The 17,388-nt window shown below is 43.5% G+C and overlaps 1 pseudogene; it reads right to left on the minus strand.

Moving 5' to 3' along the window:
• Window positions 1-17,388, minus strand: part of LOC123424627 — a 47,652-nt pseudogene that overhangs the window by 12,536 nt on the left and 17,728 nt on the right.

Genomic DNA, 17,388 nt, shown 5'->3' on the forward strand with positions numbered 1-17,388 from the left:
GTATGCTTCTTCGTACCATCAGGGAGGACTCTCTCGGTATAGCTATAGGAGCCGCACTTGACACAGTATTTGTCGTCTGCATACTCTTTCGTAAATAAGACACATCCGTTTGGGCAAGCGTGTATCTGCTCATACGGCATCTTAAGTGCACGTAGGGTTTTCTTCGCTTCGTACCAACTTTTAGGCAGTTTGTGCCCTTCAGGGAGAGAGCGGCCCCAAGAGGTCATCATTGAATCAAAGTTATCTCTGCTCATGTTGAACTGGGTCTTCATAGACATTGCTTGTCCGATGGCATCCAACTGGCATTGATCTGTGTAGTCGTGAAGAGGTTGTTGTGACGAATTCAACATTTCTAAGAATGCCCTCGCGGACTCGTCTGGTTCTTCATCTGATCCCGCATCACGTGCATCGTTGAAGTCAGCTACCATGACATCGATCCCGGTACTGTCATCGTCGGTGTGCCGACGAACGACCTCCTCTCTGCTACGTTCAGTCTCGCCGTGAAAGGTCCACCGTTTATACCCAGGCTTAAACCCATGCTTCTGCAGATGTAAAGACATCATCTTCTTTGTCTGTTCTTTATAGTTTTTGCACTGCAAGCAGGGACACCAAATTTTTCTCTTGCCACTAGCAAATGTTGCCTCTATGAATTTATTGGTCTTGTCAACCCACTCAGCGGTCATGCCAACCTGACTAGGGTGGCCAGTGTACATCCACTCACGATCATCCATAGCGCTACTTGCACTAACAATACGGGTATTTTGTTCAGATTCATCAAGTTAGATATAATGTAATTACATGTAGATACATAACTAATTGCTTTTGTCATATTATTTACGTCATAGTTTTATTTTTTATCATACAAAAGGGAAACGAGCATTCATGGATTCAATCCTATCTCTAATAGGTAAATATGGGTCCTAATCCCACCCGAGTACGTGTAGATTGGGTTCGTTCCCCGTGCTCTACTCCGGTCCAAGGCAAAATTTCAGCAGCAGCACCCCGCTGTTCTCCTGGTACACGTCTCGACAACAAGCCGAGAGAATGTGTACCCGGAGAACAACGGGGTGGTGCTGACGAAATTTGCCTCCAACGGAAGTAGAGAGCACGGGAAACGTAACCCAATCTACACGTACTCGGGCTGTCCATGGATAACGTGGATAATTCGAAAGGATGGCGGTTATAAATATGCAAAGACATGCATATTTATAGGTGCTGCCCTTTTGAACGGGAGACGCCTAGGTTACGAGACTTGACATGATAGAAAACTCTAGATGCATCAGATGACGACGTAACAGAGCAAATAGGGAAGGGGGGAGATGATAGTCGAGCTCACACCTAGACTGTAGAGGCGGAAGTCAAACTATGAGGGCAACGACAACGGGACCGACGGTGCTCCTCAAGACGAAGAGAAGATCCCTGCACATGAAAAGCACCGGCACAACCAACATCAGCACTAACACAACAATCTAATAAACAACATCAACAACATCATCTTGCAGTTCAACATCTAACCTAAAGAAAATAAGTAAGAAAAAAGAACCCACAAAATAATATGTTCTGTTAAGGTTCCTAGAAAAAGAAAGTAAAACAAAATCTGTTAAAAAGTTGATGTAATTGAGAAGAAAAGGTGGCCCTGTTCAAAGGAACCTTAACAAATTTAGTGCCAGGCCATCTCAAACCTAACTTTAGAATTGTTCAGAATCATCTACTATCATGTATACAAATTGTGTAAGTACTTTAGAGTAATACGACACAATTTGAAGTGTCATGTCTTCCGATGTTAAAATAAGCACCACCATTTAGAAAATAAGCACCACCATTTAGGAACGCCAAACTATTTGTATCACATGAATTCGGTAGCATGGGACATTCACAAGGAAATATGAAGAGGAGTGTATACTTAGTTTCTATATTTGATGATTCAGGTGTTGGCCATCAATTAAAGATTGCAGAATACTTGGCAGAAAACCAACGGAAATGATGCTGACATTCTGGTTCCGATGAAGTGATTTGTCCAAGCCACATCAATAAACAGAATGTCCGATGAAGTGGGATATTTTTTCATGTGATGGATAGCACCTGAGCATGGAGGCGAATATCACCTATGTTTTCCTACTGCATTGACCTGAATAGCACCTATGTTTTCCTATGTGGTCTGATTTCCTACTGCATTCTCTCAACATGCAGGTGTAGAAGAACACTAAACCTATGTTTTCCCTTCCATTGACCTCACAGGCGGAGCCTCCGGTAGGGCGAGACAGGGCGCCCGCCCTACCTTGATTTTGGGCAAAGTGATTTGTACAGGTACGCATGCGCTGTCGATGGCTTAGCTGGAGTCAAGCGTGCGCTAGAAAAAGAGAGCGCAAAGAAAAACGAGTGGGACTAGTCGATCGTCAGATTTTGTACATGTTATTCAGGTCCATGAGTTCCTGCTGCTAGGCACCGTTCTCTAAGCGGGGACTGACAAAACGATGAAGCCCATCCCAGTCGATCAGTATCGCACGCACCAGTACACCATGCTCTCTCTCTTTCTCAAAAAAAGACGCACTTTCTTTCTATGAAAATAACAACGCGAGAATCCAACTAGACTGGACTGACCTGCAACGTGATAATAGGGAGACCGCAGCCCCGGCCTGGATCCTTGGGGGCACGACGACCGGTGACCGACGGTGGGACGACTGGCAGGGAGGCGGCGGCAGCCGGGGAGGTCACCGGCGGCGACAGGGAGGCTCGCGGCGACTGGAGAGGAGAGGAGAGGGCCGGGCTGCGACCGGCGGGGAGGAGAGGGCCGGGTTGCGACCGGCGGGGAGGCGCGAACTGGCCGGTCCCCTCACTCACGGTGGGGCGGGAAGGGAGCGGAGAACGTCGGCGGCGGCCATTAGGGAGGCCGGAGGTGGCGACCGCCGGGGAGTCCAGTGGCGGCGACAAGGGACGCCGGCGGTGGTGACCTCCAGTGGTGGAACCTGTGTGCGAGAGAATAAGTCCCGAGATGTGAGTTTTTTTTTAGGGGTGTCACGAGAGGTGAGGTGCGGGAGCAGTTTTCGACCTGGGCTGGGGTCGCTGGTTTTTTTTTCACTCGTTGCCGTCTTCGGAGTAGAGCACGAGACGACAAAGTTTTATCTTTTTCACTGGTTGCCGTCAGCTGGCCCAAATAAAAGACAGCAAATCATGTGTCCGTTTAGACCCGTTAAACGCAGACGTGCACAAACTTTTGCCGTCAGCCCGTGCGTAAGAAGACGGCAAAAATGCTACCTTTGCCGTCATCTGGCCAAATAATTGACGGCAAAACTTTATTTTGCCGTGTGTATTTTTTTGCCGTCTACTTTTTATTATTTTTAACGATAGTATTGTTTTTGTCGTCTGCCCATGACGGCAAAGTAACCGTTTTCCGTTTAACCCCGAGGATTTGCTGACGGCAAAGATTATACCTGTAGGCAAAATAGCTGATTCATGTAGTGCGTGTCGAGGATTGAGCCATTCCGGTGGTGCTCAAGCACCCACTGTACCAGCAATACCCGATTTTTTCCTCGCTGGTGAAGATTGGCCTACGTCCACATGTGACCTCATTAATTGGGAAACATGCCAAATGCATATACATCGGTGAAGGGTGTTGGCCTCCCTGTGTGCACAAGTTCTGGTGTCAGATATCCAATGGTGCCAGCCAGGTGGGTAGCTGCAGCGACGGTTTCATGGTCATATATCTTTGCAAGACCAAAAAAGCCCAACCGTCCATTCATCTACTATCCAATAGCACATTGCTTGCCTTTATATCTCTGTGGATAACGACCTGCTCCCATTTCTCATGCAGATACAACAAGCTCGAGGCCACACCTTTGATGATCCAGTACCTTTGAGGCCAGTCCAGAACTGGGCTTTTTTTATTGTATAGGTACTTGTCGAGACTACCATTTTCCATGTAATCATAAACCAAGAGAAGTTCACCCTTACGCCTGCAGTAGCCCAACAATTGCGTGATATTTCGATGTCGAAGACGACCAACGTACGCTCACCACCTCGGCGATGAGCTCCTTAACCCCTTGCCTTGAATTATGTGACATTCTCTTAACTGCGACCTCCATGTCCGGCTTGCGAAGCACGCCCTTATAGACACTTTCGAAACCTCACCTCCCAAGCAGGTTCTTCTGATCTGGGGATTTTTTAAGAAAACAACTACTCCGCAAAACAGGGAGGGGCGATCTGGGGGCGACGAGGGGAGGCCATGAGATGGCCTCGCCGCCGGTCAATGCTGCGGTCGGCCACGTCGGAGGTCGGTTCTGGGCCCTAGCAGATGAAGAACGGATCGACGAAGACGACTCTCATACGCCTGTGTCCTCTCCAACGCCTTCGGACCTCGTATGCAAATCCATTCTGGGCGGATATTCAGAGGAGCAGGTTGCAAACAATATCGACGGGCTCGTTCCAGCGGCCGACGAAGCCTGGAATGGGTTACAAGACAACGTTGAAGACAGGGTGGAGGTGCTCCGGCGAGTGGTTCACCGGCGAACTTCGGCAAATGCCATAAAACCATGGAAGGGTCCAATACCCAAGGTACGTCTACCGGCACTAACTCTAGCGGATTTTATCGATTCTTGAAAACAAGTTCCATTCAAGCAGAGGCGCCGGCGGTCAACGACGGAACAACGGCAGCCGTGCCCAACCTCGGCCAGACCGGATCGTGGGGTCCGAGAGGCGAGGGAGGTGCGCCTGAGAGAAATACTTGGCCAGAGCGGGTCTATTTTGGAGCCGGCTGGGATAGATGAATCTGGGTACATGGCCCAGCGTCAATTAGAAGTCCAGCCTGATCACGAGTCGAATCTTTTACGTAATGAGTTCGGTTCTGAATCGGTCTCTGGCGTCAGAGATCGAGATCTCTCTATATTGTTTCCTGGCGTGGGTGATTCTCGTACGAAGAGACATCCCCAGCCCGGCTTCCCATCGCGTAACTATAGGGCGAAACGAATCTCTGTGTTTGCCATGGCTGCTGATCAAGTTCCCGTGGCACAAGGGCCGGCGATGACAGGGGCGACACCGCCATCGAATGCTCCTGTCGTTGCGGTGGCTCCGGCTGCAGCTGATGATACCTCGCGGGAGGCAGTACAGCAGCGGGGGCCGGCCTCTGCAGTACACGGTCGAGGTCTTCCCAGCGCCGGACGTGGTGCTCCTGGTAGACACCAGCGTCCTGGTGGTGGTGGTTACCAAGGTTTCAGAGGAAATCAGTGGTACGACTCTTCTGCTGGTTCAGGTGGGGGTAGATCGAACTGGAATACAGGGGGTAATCACTGGCATCGGACTTTTAACCCTCCTGACGGTGTCTTTGTGGAGGGGGCTCGAGGAGCAAACTATCGACAGAGAGGTTGCGGTGGAGTACGCAACTTCGGTCGAAATAATTCTGGACCAATGTGGAAAGAGGTTAATCACGCGGTCGGTGAAAACGCTACCGCCGTGCCCGCGCAGGTTACACCTACCAAAACAGCAGAGGACAGAGAAGTGGCGCGAGCCAATAAGGCGGCTCGCAAAAAAAAAAACTGACATGCTATAGATGTGGGGTTCCCGGCCACTTTGTTATGGATTGCACCACGGTTCTTTGTGACATCTGTCAGAAGCCCGGTCATATTGACACGGCGTGCCCATTGCTTTCAGCTACTAAGTCAGTCATGAACATATATGGTGTTTGTCACAACAAGCTTATGTTTTTTGAGACACCACGATCTACTTCGGTTCTTCCTCCACCACGTCTTGAGAGTACTAGGACTGGGCTTGTCAAAGTCACAAATGGTGATTTGACTGCGGAGCAAATATCTCAACAGATGAGAAGGCTGGTTTCCGAGACTTACAGTTGGGAACCAATCATAGTAGACCAAAATACTTTCCAGGTTGAGTTTCCTAGAAGAGAGGATCTTCAACGGCTACTCACCTTTGGGGTCAGTAAGGTTAGTGGCAGCAAGTGTTTGCTTGAGTTTGAGGAATGCATTAAACCAGCACCGCAGGGATCTAGGTTGCAGAAGGTTTGGATTAGGTTCTCAGGCATTCCAGAGATTTTGCTGAACGACTTCCTCATTGTCTGGAGCCTAGGATCGTTGATTGGGAAGAATGAGAAAGTCGACATGCCTTTCACACGCAAAAGGGGGATTGCCAGATTGCTTGTGATGGTGCTTGATGTAGAGCAAATACCCAATTTTGCTCCCTGGTGTTATGATGATGTGCACTATGATCTGGATGTGGAGTGTGTTATGATGATGTGCACTATGATCTGGATGTGGAGGTCGAGACGGTGTCACAAAAGGAGCCAAATGGTGCCGATATTCATATGGTTGATGGAGATGATAGGGACAAGGATCATGGCGATCCTGATGATCGGCATTCTAAATAGTCAAAAGACAATACTAACTCTGCTCCCTCCTCTAATAAGGAGAATCCGCCTCTTATTGGAGGTGCACTTTCTACATCTAAGGCACCCATGGCTACACTTTCCTTTGGGTCCTTCGACGCATCACACAATTTTGAGACTGTTTCTGGACAGGAGGATGAGAGGGCTGAGGCAGCCCCTTATGTTCCAATCCAACGTTCTGCTTCCACTTCGAATCTGATTTTATCTCCACAGAAGCATGGACATGTGCGGAGACGATCAGCTTCCGCAGTACAGTCGGCTAGGAAGGCCGAGACTGTGCATGTGCAGACACAGGAGAACATGACACGCCTCCTTTCACTCCTTCATCACCAGTTGTGGGTGATTCCTCTCGGCCTAGGGGAGAAACCGTGCAGGAGACAAGGTGGTCTCCTATTGCTGCTGTTTCTCCTGAGGCCGCGATGGTGCAGCCAACGGCTCACACTGATCTTCATGCTTCCAACAGGGATACTCACAAGGAGATTACAGTTGATGATGTAGTTTCTTTTGGTGGGATCCCAGATCCTACCTCTGTTGATAGACGGTACAGTCAGCGTATTCAGGAGAAGCGTGATGCTGATGACATGACCATGGGACGTGCTATTCGGGCTGCTAAATTACGAGATGCTGAAAAATCGACAGGTTTGTCTATTGACCAGACGGCTACTATTTTAAATTTTTCCGACTTTGAGATCATGAATAATGCTAGCGACATAGGTATTTCCTTGGGTGCTTCTAGTGAAACTATAGATAAATCCATCAATGATATTCTTGATTTAGAAGTTGATAGAACCATAGAGTTTATGGAAAATCTGGTAGCAGTTAAACCTATGAATGATTCAGATATTACTGATTTAGAAGTTGCAGAGATACAAACAGTATGTGATAACATTCTACATACGGAAGGGGATGTAGACGATGTGGATGATATGGGTTTGGAGGGGTATATGGCCACTCCAAATGCGGATTGTCATTCACAACCTATGAGTAGCCACAATGATTTAAATCTTACTCAGGAAAAAACTAGGAGACCTTGGAAAAGGAAGGTTTATCCTGAATCAGCAGTTAGAAGGAGTGCGAGAGTTAAACATAAGAAAAAAAATTCATGATGACCTATGAAAGGAATCTTTTGGAATAGCAGAGGTCTTGAGGACTTGGCTAAAAGTAGGTTCCTTAGAGAAACATCGATACAATATAGTCTGGACTTCATGGCAATACATGAAACTGGTAGAGATAATTTCACGCCTTAGTTCCTAAATAACCTATCAGGAGGGTCTATTTTTGATTGGCATTGTTTAGCACCAAGGGAAAGATCCGGTGGGATCTTACTTGGGGTTAAGTGCCAGACTTTAGAGGTTATGAGTGTAGTGTATGGTGAATTCACAGTCAAATTTCGTGTAAGGTCGAAAGTTGACGGTTTTAAGTGGGCTTTAGTGGCTGTATATGGGGCGGCCCAATCAGAGCTTAAATCTGATTTCCTGGCAGATTTAGTGAGAATCTGTGGAGATGAAACATTACCAATTATGGTGGGGGAGATTTTAATATGATTCGACGACAGAACGAAAAAAAAAGATAATTTTGACACAAGATGGTCAATGATGTTCAATATGATTATTGAAAGCCTTAATTTAAGAGAGATTGAGCTTTCTGGTAGACAATACACATGGGCTAATTCACTACCGGTTCCAACATATGAGAAGTTGGATTGTGTGCTTACTTATGTCGATTGGGAATATAAATTCCCATTAGTCACCGTCAAAGCTCTTCATAGGGCTATCTCAGACCACACACCTCTGCTGGTCAACTCAGGGGAGGCCAATCATAGGAGTAACAAGAATGTCTTCTCTTTCGAACTAAGTTGGTTTGAAAGAGAAGGCTTCATGGATCTAATTTCCAATGAGTGGTCTAGATTTTTAGGTGGATCCAATAGTATGGAAATTTGGCAAAACAAGATCAGACATTTATGCCAATTCCTTAGAGGATGGGCGAAAAATCTGAGTGGTATTTATAAGAAAGAAAAAGAAAGACTTAGGAATCTGATTGATGAACTAGACATCAAAGCTGAGTCTGCGCACCTAAATAGTTCTGAAAGGAATATTAAAATTGATGCTGAGACCAGATTGCAAAAATTATTGAGAGAGGAGGAGATGAAATGGGCTCTAAGGGCTAAGGTGATGAAGGTGACTCATGGGGATGATAACACTAAGTTCTTCCACATGATTGCAAACGGCAAACATCGAAAGAAAATTATTACTCAACTAGAGCAAGAGGAGGGTACCATAATAGGTCATGAAAACTTAAAGTTATATATCTCTGATTATTATAAACGTCTTTTTGGTAACACTAGTGGAAAACGGGCCTTTGGCCGGGACCCTTTAGTCCCGGCCTGCCTCTGGGCCGGGACTAAAGGCCCGGCCACGTCGCCCCAATTCTCAATGCCTCCCTCGAGGCTTTAGTCCGAGCCCGTAAGGAGCCTTTAGTCCCGGTTCGTGTCCCAAACCGGGACTAAAGGGCTACGCGGTGGGCAGTGGTGGTGGAAACCGTTCGTATCCCCCTTTAGTCCCGGTTGGTGGCTCAAACCTGGACTAAAGGTGTGACACGTGGCCTGCCGTAGTGGTGGCAACCGTTGGTATCCCCCTTTAGTCCCGGTTGGTGGCTCAACCCGGGACTAAAGGCCCAAACGGTTTGCATCCCGCTGCCCAAAACCACAACCGAAGCAAAGTCTGTGTCGCGTCGCCATTTCTCTGTTCTTCTTCCTCTCTCGCTTCCCCTCTCTCTGTTCTTCCCCTCTCTTCTTCCCTTCTCTTCTTCCACCATGCCAACTCGCTTTGGAGAGGTGCTCGCACATGGCAAGACCAAGCTCGATGTCGTGTACACGAATGAGAGCAGGGAGGTGCCACGTTTTCTTAGACAGTTGAAGGAACGATGGCTTGAGCCGCAGTGGATCATGAGAAGTTCTTGGGGCTTGATCTGGAGTACACGGCCGATCAACGCGGTGTTGCCGTCATCCAACTATGTTTCAAACACCATGTCTTGATCTTCCAATGGGCGAGGTAAGTTTTGAGGCTTTCTTTGATCCAAGTTAATGACATTGTAAGTTTATTTGTTTCAATCATAGTTGGTTCCCTTCAAATAGTTGTAGTGAAACAATTTTGATTAGTTGAAGGGGAACACAATCTGATTGGAATAGTGTTCCATAATCTGAAAAATCGTATTAGAATCGACTAGTGTTTAATATGTTCCATTGGAATCATAGTTGGTTCGCTTCAAATAGTTGTAGTGAAACAATTTTGATTAGTTGAAGGGAACACAATCTGATTGGAATAGTGTTCCACAATCTGAAAAATCTGATTAGTTCAATATGATCCATTGAAATCATAGTTGTAGTGACACAATTTCATGCGGTGTTCTTTGGTCCAAGGTTATGAAAATTGCATATAACTAGTGATCTCTCTAGGTTCCATTGGATAGCAATATGATATGTCATAGTCATGAAAATTGCATATAGCTAGTGATCTCTCTAGGTTCCATTGGATAGCTATAGTGATCTCTCTAGGTTCCATTGGATAGCAATATGCAATATGTCTAGCTTATTGAATATTTGCAAAACCGTGGGAGAATATATATATATATATATGTCATAGTTAATTTACGGCATCTTGATCAATTCGTAGGATATGAAAATTGCATAGGATAGCAATATGTTCTATTTGAATCCTAAAGATAATTTTCTCTTTAGTTGTAGTGAAACATGTTTCCTTATTGCAGCAGTATGTAACATTTGTTCCATTTTAATTTGTTTCTGTTGCATTAGTGACAAGCATTGTCCAGAACTCATGGACTTCCTTCGCAGCGGCATCACTTTTGCTACCATTGACATAACGAACGACAAGCTGAAGATGAGGTATAGCTTCGGTATTGTGATACCAACTGGTTGCCTCATTGATCTCCAAACAGTATTCAGGCTTCGACATGTCAGGACTTCGATGGATCATATGGCAGTTGCCTTGATCGACGAGGAATATGGTAATATGAAGACCAATTTCCCAAAGTCTCAGCACAAACTTTGGGAGAAGGCCCCACTTGATCGTACCAACATTGAGTATGCAGCAAAAGATGCATACGTTTCATACGAGTTGTACCGCAAGATTCGAGTCGTCAACTATGGCTAGCGTCACCTCGAATAAGGTGGACATTCTAATTCGAGACGTCAACTATGGCCAGCGTCACCTCGAATATATATATCTATGATAGCTATTATTATGTACTGTTTGGACTAGTATCATGTACTGCTTGGACCAATTTATATATGTCTAGTTTCTGTTTGTGCCATTATAGTTTCCAAATTTGAATGGTTTAGCCCTTTCTAACTTCATTTGCTACTTTTGAATGGTTTAGCCCTTTCTAACTTCATGGTATCATGCATTTCGACCACATATATATACAAAAAGTCTTCAGTTCAAATAAGTTCAAAAATCAGGTGGGGGTTGCTTCTCCTTCTTCTCTTTGTGCATGAGAGAAGAAGAATGCCGACTGTTGTTGTGGGGGTTGCTTCTCCTTCTTCTCTTTGTGCTAGATATTTGTTATGCACTAGGGGAAGAAGGAGTAGCGACCATCATCGACGGTCGAAAAATCAGGTGAGGGAGTGTCCACCATACATGAGAGAAGAAGAATGTCGACTGTTGCTGTGGGGGGTCGTTTCTCCTTCTTCTCCTTGTGCTAGATATTGGTTATGCACTAGGGGAAGTAGGAGTAGCGACCATCATCGACGGTTGAAAAATCAGGTGAGCTAGTGTCCACCATATATGAGAGAAGAAGAATGTCGTAGCCCTCTCAACTTTTTAACACATGCTATGTGGGTGAAATTATGATAGCATGCCAACTTTCAACATTTTGAGAGTTCATTTGTAGTGCTTTTCAATTTCAGGGTGAACTAGCTCAAAAAAATAAGTAAATTCACGAAGAATACCAAATGAAGTCGGAAATTGTTGAAATTTTGTGATGTGCCTTTGAATGGTGCATTTTGAACACACAAAAAGTATGGAGTTCAAATAAGTTCAAAAAAAATGAAATCCCTTTGTAAGAGATGAGTTCTCGTTCGAAACGCTGATACTTCGAGATAGATTGTCCGTTTTGTACACGAAGTGCATCCAGTTTTTGTCGTAGCCCTCTCAAATTTTTCACACATGCTATGTGGGTGAAATGATGATAGCATGCCAACTTTCAACATTTTCAGAGTTCATTTGTAGTGCTTTTCAATTTCAGGGTCAACTAGCTCAAAAAAAAAAAGTAAATGCACGAAGAATACCAAATGAAGTCAGAAATTGTTGAAATTTTGTGATGTTCCTTTGAATGGTCCATATTGAACACACAAAAATTATGGAGTTCAAATAAGTTCAAAAAAATGAAATCCCTTTGTAAGAGATGAGTTCTCGTTCGAAACGCTGATACTTCGAGAGAGATTGTCCGTTTTGTACACGAAGTGCATCCAGTTTTTGTCGTAGCCCTCTCAACTTTTTAACACATGCTATGTGGGTGAAATGATGATAGGATGCCAACTTTCAACATTTTCAGAGTTCATTTGTAGTGCTTTTCAATTTCAGGGTCACCTAGCTCAAAAAAAAAATAAGTAAATGCACGAAGCATACCAAATGAAGTCAGAAATTGTTGAAATTTTGTGATGTGCTTTTGAATGGTGCATTTTGAACACACAAAAAGTATGGAGTTCAAATAAGTTCAAAAAAATGAAATCCCTTTGTAAGAGATGAGTTCTTGTTCGAAACGCTGATACTTCGAGAGAGATTGTCCGTTTTGTACACGAAGTGCATACAGTTTTTGTCGTAGCCCTCTCAACTTTTTAACACATGCTATGTGGGTGAAATGATGATAGCATGCCAACTTTCAACATTTTCAGAGTTCATTTGTAGTGCTTTTCAATTTCAGGGTCAACTAGCTCAAAAAAAATAAGTAAATGCACGAAGAATACCAAATGAAGTCAGAAATTGTTGAAATTTTGTGATGTGCCTTTGAATGGTGCATTTTGAACACACAAAAAGTATGGAGTTCAAATAAGTTCAACAAAATGAAATCCCTTTGTAAGATATGAGTTCTCGTTCGAAACGCTGATACTTCGAGAGAGATTGTCCGTTTTGTACACGAAGTGCATCCAGTTTTTGTTGTAGCCCTCTCAACTTTTTAACACATGCTATGTGGGTGAAATGATGATATCATGCCAACTTTCCACATTTTCAGAGTTCATTTGTAGTGCTTTTCAATTTCATGGTCAACTAGCTCAAAAAAAAGTAAATGCACGAAGAATACCAAATGAAGTCATAAATTGTTGAAATTTTGTGATGTGCCTTTGAATGGTGCATTTTGAACACACAAAAGGTATGGAGTTCAAATAAGTTCAAAAACATGAAATCCCTTTGTAAGAGATGAGTTCTCGTTCGGAACGCTGATACTTCGAGAGAGATTGTCCGTTTTGTACACGAAGTGCATCCAGTTTTTGTTGTAGCCCTCTCAACTTTTTAACACATGCTATGTGGGTGAAATGATGATATCATGCCAACTTTAAACATTTTCAGAGTTCATTTGTAGTGCTTTTCAATTTCATGGTCAACTAGCTCAAAAAAAAAAGTAAATGCACGAAGAATACCAAATGAAGTCATAAATTGTTGAAATTTTGTGATGTGCCTTTGAATGGTGCATTTTGAACACACAAAAAGTATGGAGTTCAAATAAGTTCAAAAATAATGAAATCCCTTTGTAACAGATGAGTTCTCGTTCGAAACGCTGATACTTCGAGAGAGATTGTCCGTTTTGTACACGAAGTGCATCTAGTTTTTTGTCGTAGCCCTCTCAACTTTTTAACACATGCTATGTGGGTGAAATCATGATAGCATGCAAACTTTCAACATTTTCAGAGTTCATTTGTAGTGCTTTTCAATTTCAGGGTCAACTAGCTCAAAAAATAAATAAGTAAATGCACGAAGAATAAGTTAATAGTTTGGATAGTCAAAATAATTACTTTTGAAAATAGAAAATAGTTTTTCATTATTTATTCAATTTCAAACACTTTTCATTATCATAGTTTTGTCAAATTCTCAAATATGCAAAAAGAATTTTAATAAACATAGTTTTTAATTGAAAATAACAAAATAGTTAATAGTTTGGATAGTCAAAATAATTACTTTTGAAAATAGAACATAGGTTTGAATTATTTATTCAATTTTAAACACTTTTCATTATCATAGTTTTGTCAAATTCTCAAATATGCAAAAAGAATTTTAATAAACATAGTTTTTAATTGAAATTAACAAAATAGTTAATAGTTTGGATAGTCAAAATAATTACTTTTGAAAATAGAAAATAGTTTTGAATTATTTATTCAATTTCAAACACTTTTCATTATCATAGTTTTGTCAAATTCTCAAATATGCAAAAAGAATTTTAATAAACGTAGTTTTTAATTGAAAATAACAAAATAGTTAATAGTTTGGATAGTCAAAATAATTACTTGTGAAAATAGAAAATAGTTTTGAATTATTTATTCAATTTCAAACACTTTTCATTATCATAGTTTTGTCAAATTCTCAAATTTGCAAAAAGAATTTTAAATAAACATAGTTTTTAATTGAAAATAACAAAATAGATAATAGTTTGGATAGTCAAAATAATTAATTTTAAAAATAGGAAAAAATTGAAACTATATGAGAATTTATAGAGAAAATTCAACCTAAATTCAATCACTTTGAATTTAGGTTGAATTTTCTCTATAATTTCGAATATAGTTTCAATTTTTAGTGAGTTTAGGCCCGTAAGCCTGCTTTAGAGAGGAGCTCGATGGAGAAGCTCACTTCTCGAATCTGCTGGTTTGCCGACAACCAGAGCTGACGGCAAAGGATAGCTTAACTGATAGCAAAGGCTTTGCCGTCAGTGTGCTGTCGGCAAAGGTACCGGCCAAGATTTTATCGGCAACCACCTTCTTTGCCGACAGCCAGAGATCGACCGACGGCAAAGATTTTGCCATCAGCGTTGTGGCACAGGCTGACGGCAAAGAGGAGTGGCGGCAACGGCGCAGGCCGAGCTCCGTTAGAAGGTTAATGGCAGGCTTTGCCCACAGCCGTAGCAAAGCTGACAGCAAAGCCGAAACCCCTTGGTCCCCTAGTCCCCTCTTTGCCCACAGCCGTAGCAAAGCTGACGGCAAAGCCGAAACCCCTGGGTCCCCTTGGCCGCCTCTTTGCCGATAGCTGGAGCGCAGCTGACGGCAAATCCGAAAATGTGGTATTTCCAGAGTTGCCAGGAAACACCGGCTGCCGCCACGTGTCTTCTTTGCCGTCAGTCCACCGACGGCAAAGCCTTTGCCGTCAGTAAGCTGTAGGCAAAGACCCTCTCTGCTTTTTTTTCATATTTGTTTTCTGTTAATTCCCTGCATTTGCAAAACATAGATACAAACAGCAACATATATATATTTGCCCAGCCCCTAAACAGCACCACAAGTGCATCACAAAGTGCAAACAGCACAACACAAGTGCAAACAACACGAATATATGTAAGTAAAGTGCAAACAAGATCACAAAGTATTACAAAGCATCACAAGTGCATCCACAAATACAATTGCATTACAAAGTTCATCTAAGACTACACAAGTGCATTACAAAATCCCTCGAGCATCCATCCATATGCCATGCTGCTTTATCAAAATCTGCATAATGAGAAAGAAGTTAGAAGAAGAATACAATAAGAAAGAAGTTATCTAAATTAAGCTAAGCAATTAGAAGAAGAAGTGGAAGAGGAAGAAGAAGAACAAGAACAAGAAGAAGAAGTGGAAGAAGTGGAAGAAGAAGAAGAAGATAGAGAAAAACAAAGAAGAGAAGTTATCTTTTTCTCCTCTTTCTTCTTCTCTTATTTCTTCATCTCTTGTTTGTTCTTCTCTTCTGGTTTCTTTTAAAACTTTCTAAACTAATTATGTCATTTTTGAGCTCTAATATCAACTAGAATTTACTAAGCTAACTAAACCATGGCTAATATCAACTAGAATTTACTAAGCTAACTAAAGCCTGGCATAATCTAAGTTGATCTAAACAATAAGAAGAATAAGAAGGAGAGGAATAACTTACCGAATGCCAAGAAACGGATGAGAAGCTGCATCTCGGTTGGTCGCTGGGTTGCTAGGGCTATCACCAGGAGAAGTAAAGGGATCGTGGGATTCAACTCTGGAATGATGCTGCAACAAGGCAAGAGTTAAAATATGTGGTTAGCACGGTGACAGACAATGGTATAAGACCGTGCAAGGTTGGTCATTGAAAGGGAACTCACCGTTCCCACTGGAGAAGGCATCGGCGGAGGGGGCGGCAAACCTTGCTTCTCACACATAGCCTGCAAATTAGTTTTCGAGGAGTCAAAGAAATAGCCTTGTTGCGTCTCACACATAGCCTTGCTTCTCACACAACTGACTTACCGCAACGAAGTCGTGCATGGCCTTCGCATGGGCATTATTGCGTGCCCTCTCCTCGTCAAGCAACCTCTGCGTATTCCGGTCCCTCTCCTCCAACAAGAGCCTGGTGGCCTCCCTCTCCTTCATAAGTGCGGCCTGCAACCACTCCTCAAAAGGAATTTTCATCATCCTTCCAGGGACAAAAGAACGAAAGAAATAATGAAGAAAACTAACCTTGATGGCAAGATCAACTGGCCTCGCGCGTTGCCGTATTGTAGGAGCGGAGCTCATTTGCCTCGACTTGATCTGAGATAGAGTCTCAGTGATAGGGACGAAGCCATCACACATGGCTAGCGTGCCATGACTCTTACCGCCACCAGAGATCATTAACGCCTCTGGATCGATAGGATTCTGGCTCGGGTCAAAGTCAGGCCCGCGCAGCTGTTTGACCACCTCAGAATAAGACGTCATCTTGTTGTAGGCGGACAGGCTTGTGTACGCCGACGGCCCGTCCCCCTCAGGATATGCCTTCGCCGTCTTGTACGAGCCCTTATGGGGCATGCTAAACGCGGCGTATCCCTCAGGCTCGGGCTGGTTATTGTGTTTGGCTTACACGAAAAGACAAACAATTAGTACAACAAAAATCATGAACGAACGAATTATTGATGAAACAAAACAAGGCACACATACCCATTTTTTGGCGTATTGCTTGATGTTGGCATTGCCTTGGTGGTGTGGCACACCAACCAATTGGGCACGACGGTCCTTAGCCATAGTGTGGGTGCTCAACCAAGCCTCTGTGCACCACCTGTCTGCTATCATCTCCCAACAATCCATCTTATCGGCCAACCATCTCGGGGGCACCTATGAATGTAAGTTAATGAAGAATGAAACTAAGTATTATAACTAAATAGACCTAACTAGCCCTAAGAATTGATCTTTGGAATCTACATACCTCCATGTACTCGGTCTTATCAAGGAAAATCTTTCGACATTCAGTCTTTGTCTTCGGCTCCCCTTGCTTGGCGTACCAATCTCGAACAGCCTGAACACGCAGCTCGTGCCTCGTGTTATTCAATAAACTCTTGCACTCTTTCACAAGGTTCTTCTTGGCCGCCTCCTCCGTCCCCTCCTCGACCCTAAAGTAACTCTGTAATTATGCCAAATAGATGCACAGATGAATAGTGAAATGACTTGGAAGGAAATAACAATATATAACAGTGTATACTTTTTATTGAGTAAAATAATAGTTACCCAAAAATCAGCCAACACCTTGTCGGCCACGCTCACGCAAACAACACCATTGACATGTGTGTTTTCCGGGAGCAGAGCGGCTTGGTAGTGCTCCCACTTGAGTCCTGGCTCGGGAACCATACCCTCACCGGGCAACTGCACTATCCCGGGGAAGTGCTCCCTAAGTAAAGCACCAAGGAGGCAGTTTGGATTCCGGATATTCTGCGGGTAATCCCACCCCCTACATAATGATAAGGCAAAGACATTAGCTACTTGGTGAAATATAATGATATAAGGTAGACAATATATATCAACTTACTTCTCGCCA

The sequence above is a fragment of the Hordeum vulgare genome, chromosome 2H (genome assembly GCF_904849725.1).
Source record: "Hordeum vulgare subsp. vulgare chromosome 2H, MorexV3_pseudomolecules_assembly, whole genome shotgun sequence".
Lineage (NCBI taxonomy): Eukaryota > Viridiplantae > Streptophyta > Magnoliopsida > Poales > Poaceae > Hordeum > Hordeum vulgare.